Source organism: Petaurus breviceps, unplaced genomic scaffold, assembly GCF_028583685.1.
Source record: "Petaurus breviceps papuanus isolate PSGF00001 unplaced genomic scaffold, PetGlider_PUasm1.0 103, whole genome shotgun sequence".
In the NCBI taxonomy this organism is placed as follows: domain Eukaryota; kingdom Metazoa; phylum Chordata; class Mammalia; order Diprotodontia; family Petauridae; genus Petaurus; species Petaurus breviceps.
This window is the reverse complement of record NW_027185588.1, coordinates 662831-667482: the sequence shown is the minus strand read 5'-3', so window position 1 is coordinate 667482 and position 4652 is coordinate 662831.

Here is a 4652-nt window from a genome sequence, read left to right as displayed (position 1 = left end):
CCTCCTTGAAAACAAGGATGTCCTTCTCTCTTTGGAAGGTTAACTCTGATTATGGAATAGGGATGGGAGGAAGATTCAGTAATGAACCAGCATCCCTCCTACCTGTGGCTACAATAATCCATTTTCTCAGTTTCCAAGGAGGGGAAGTGGTTTCTGGGCCATTAACTCACTAAGGATACAGATGAGTTTCTGACTCCTGCCAGCTTTCCACATCATGCCCAATAATGATGATGCCAGGTGAATTTTGAACAAAGATTGGGCTGGTAGAGTGGTAGGGGCTTTGAGACATAGTGTAGTGTAGGTAAACATCTGAATATTTTCTCTAAGCTCTTTGCCATGTTGTATTTTGAGGAAAGGGACTCTAGGTTAGACGGATGGCAGGTAGATCAACACTTTCAGTATGGGTGATACCTCTGTATAGAATGCTTTTGACAGTGATTTCAGGAAAACATGTCTCTAACACATCCCACCTAAGGCTCTGCAGTCAGAAAATTATAGATTTGACTCATTTAAATGGGCCATCTAGGGTATTTTCTATAACTACCACAAAATCCAACCTTTGATTGAAGACCTCCAAGGGGGAAACCTTCCTTCTCTCAAGACAGTGATTCCATTTTGGCACGGCCTTAAGAAGTTGCCCCCTCCATTTTTATAATAAACTAACATTGTCTCTCTGCAACTTCTACCCACTATTTCTAGTTATGATTTATGTGGTTAAGTCGAAAGAATTTAATTCTTCTACTTCATGATCCTCTACAAAAAGTTATAATAACACCCACCACCACCCAAGTCTTCTCTTCTCCAAGCTAAACATTACCATTTGCTTCAACTGATCTACTTATGGAATATCAAATCAATACTTAACAAGCATTTATTAAGTATCTACTATGTGCCAGGAACTGTGCTAAATGCTGGGGATAAAAGAGAGGCAATAATAGTCCCTTCCCTCAAGAAGTTTACAATCTAATAAGAGAAAGAACATACAAACATCTATGTATAGACAAGGGCTAGACAGGATAATCAACAGAGGGAAGATGCCAGCATGAAGTGGACATAGTGAACAAAGTGGGGTTTTAGGTGATACTTAAAATAAGCCAGGATAACCAGAAGATGGAGATTATAGGATTCTAGGCATGGAAAGTATCCAATGAAAATGCTCCAAGTCCGGTGATTGAGTCATGTTTGAGGGACAGCAAGGAGGTCTGAGTCACCAGATCACAGAGAATATATGTGCTGGGGAGTAAAGTGTAATAAGACTGGAAAGTTAGGAAAAGGCCGGCTTATGAATGTAGGCTATAAGAGGAAAGTCAACTCTTTGAGGGCAGGCATTGTTTTCATTTTGTCCAGGCTACCCCTATCTAGGGACTATATGTTCATATAGTCCCAGGTTCTATCCAGAGTACCCCGAAACACCCCCCCCAAAAAAAGGGATTAGTTGTTGTCTAATGCTAACTACAATGTTACCTAGGAAGATAGAAGAAGAACCATCTCCTAAAATTGATGAAGGTCTAGTAAGGACCAGACATGAAACCTAATGAGTCAATTTCCCTTTGGCTTAGCAACAGTTCCACCTATATTTCTTCAGGAAAGTATATGAACTGAAGCAAAGCTATGACTTGTGAATATAGCATTTTCCCATATAGGGGTATTGGGGTACCCTTTGATGTATAATATGGGTAATGAGTATGGGACAGTTTTTTGTTACACACCACCCTTTCTCATATAAAGGGATCACATGTACACATGAATAAATACAGAAGACATTACCTTCAAATAAAATGATAATACAAATTTGAAACAAAGAGAATCACATAGCACATTGTACTCCTTATACTCCCCCCACCCAAAAGAAAAAGAGTCTTTGTGGACCTGTGGAATATATGCTCCCCATAGCTCAGAGGAGTTATCACAAAGAGCTGGCAAGGTCAACATCTTCTGCCCAGCCATTATATGGCTTCTGTCCTTAGGTTCTAGCATTCATCTACTGAGAGTCCCCTTCTCCTCTGAGAACCATGCTGTTAAATACATCTTCTCTCTTGGAGTGGTTAGAGCCCAACTATTGAGCTCAGGACTTCTTGAATTCAGGATTACCCATGCAGTAGCTCCCCTTTTTCAGGGGGCCTGTGCTCAGACAAGGAAACAACCAGGCAGAAGAAAATAGCGAAGAACAAGGAGGTCCAGAGGCTCCAGTCTCATTTTCTCCTGGAGACATTGTGTCCTGTTGTCATACTGCTTTGAGAGAGCATTGATGCCGGGTTGAAGAGAACCCCATCCCTCTACTTGCTGTTCTCCAGTTGGGGAGCTCAAAGGAAAGAATGTAGAGAAGGGAAGATAGTGGGATGTGTTTCCATAGCTCATTCTTACAGACCGTAGAGGGAGAGGTTTCTTCCGACAAGAGTCTGTCCTACTAAGTCTCAGTCACCAATCATCAATCAGGCAGTCGCCAGTCACCACAGACCAATCAAAAGAGTCCCTGGTACCCTACCAGCAAGAAGCCTGGGAATATGTCTAGTTCTATGACGGATGCCTCCTTCTAATAGGGGCCATGCCTTGCAATCCCATCAAGCTGATTAAGTGAATCAGCTAATCAACCAGGGGTTCTCTTGATCATCCCTTCTTACACCCTTATATCTCCACCCCAGCACGTCTGACAAACGCTAAATAAATATCTATTGAATTATATTGCTTTGAATATGTTGTAGTCTTCAGGATTCCCATTAAACATATAAATTTATACTGTAAAAAAAAATCCCAATTCATTAGGAGCCTAAGACTTGACTAGACTGTCATCTGCAGCATGAAGTGTTTCCAGTTCTGCCTCCTTGATACTTTTTAACTGTTAGGAGTGGGGGTAGAATAACCTGCCCCATCTAGCACCCACGATGAATGTTTTTCAAATGGGATGGGGTGAGGAGACGGCTTTCTGATTTTAAAATAGGGTAGTTCCCTTTTGATTAAATACTGTGGTCTCCAACGTGTCTTGTGGAGTAGATTGAGGGGAGGGAGGGAGAAGGAACAAGCACATATATACCTACTATGTGCCAGGCATTGTGCTAAACACTTTAACAAATATAATCTAATTTGATCCTCAAGACAACCCTGTGAGGTAGGTGCTGTTATGATCCCCATTTTACAGTTGAGGAAACTGAGGCAAACAGAAGTTCAGTGACTTGCCCAGGGTCACACAACTTGCAAGTGTCTTAAGCCAGATTTGAACTCAGGTCTTAACTCTAGACCCAGAGCTCTATCTACTGCACCACCAAAGAACTGGCTTTTTCACATAATGGGATTCAGATTCCTCTCAATGCATTGACCCGTTCTGCTGTCAGAGCTTCCAATGTAGATTTAAGCCTTGTTTCATTCTCACCAAGGGGAAGCTAAGCTAGAACTATATGTCCTGTTAGGAAGGCACAGGACCAGAATGATGAAATCTGATGTGGCCAGAAGTAGCAGGTGTGTCTTTGGACCACAAATTCATGGGGATTTATGGATAGATTTCAAGGGGGAAGTAATCTATGAATTTGGAATTATGGGCAGCTAGATGGTGCAGTGGATGGAGCGCTGTGCCTGGAGTCAGGAATATTCCTTTTCCTGAGTTCACATTGGCCTCATACACTTACTAGCTGTGTGACCCTGGGCAAGTCACTTAACCCTTTTTGCTTCAGTTTCCTCATCTGTCAAATGAGCTGGAGAAGGAAATAGTAAACCACTCCAGCAGCTTTGCTAAGAAAACCCCAAATGGGGTTGCGAAGAGTTGGATATGATTGAAACAACTTAACAACCCCAAAATTTAGCATTTCCTTTACTTATGAATAGAGGTAACAAGATATATTTCTGAGAAAGATTCCAGAAGCTTTAGTAGACAACTGAAGACTTGTTGTCACAAAAAAAAAAAAAGATTTAGAACCCCTGCTATGGAGTTAAGAATATGAGGGGGAAGCTGACCTTGCTCTTTTTTTCTTTTTTCCTTCTCTCTCTGTCTCTGTCTCTGTCACTCTGTCTGTGTCTCTCTGTCTCTTCTATGAGTTGGGAAGTCCACATGGCTTCATGTTCAAGGAGTCCTAGTGTAGCCATTATAAGTATCAAAATAATTCAATGCCTCCTTCTTCCCAGGAATGTATGTGCATTGTATTTTCAGGAATGTGCTTAAAATTTTATTTTCATTATGTGGAAGCACTTTTGATAGATTTCTATGTTCCTTGAGGAGCTGTTTTCCCTAATAATATATATGGTTGGTGCCATGTTCATTGTAGGCTTACTCTGCCCTCAGAGTCCATGTGTTTGGCAATTCCCTTTGTATAATCTCTCTTTGTTGAACAAAATTAGGTAATTATTTTATGGGGTTGGTTCAGCTTTGCCAGAGCTTTCTAATTCTAGCTCTGAGAACAGTAATCAAGTTGGCAGTACCATTGCTGGAGAGGACATGTTAATCAATTGCCTTATGGAACCTTTGACTTCCGTCTCTAAAACTCTCCTCCCTGGCTGCCACCACTCTGTTTGCTTTGTCTACTCCCATTAGAATATACAGCTAGGTCCTACTTAGTATGCACAATGACTACCATGACACAGCCACAGGTATCCAAGGTCACACTATTCTTTTTTTAAAAAATTATTCATTTTTTTAAATTTATGGAGTAAAACAAATATTTCCA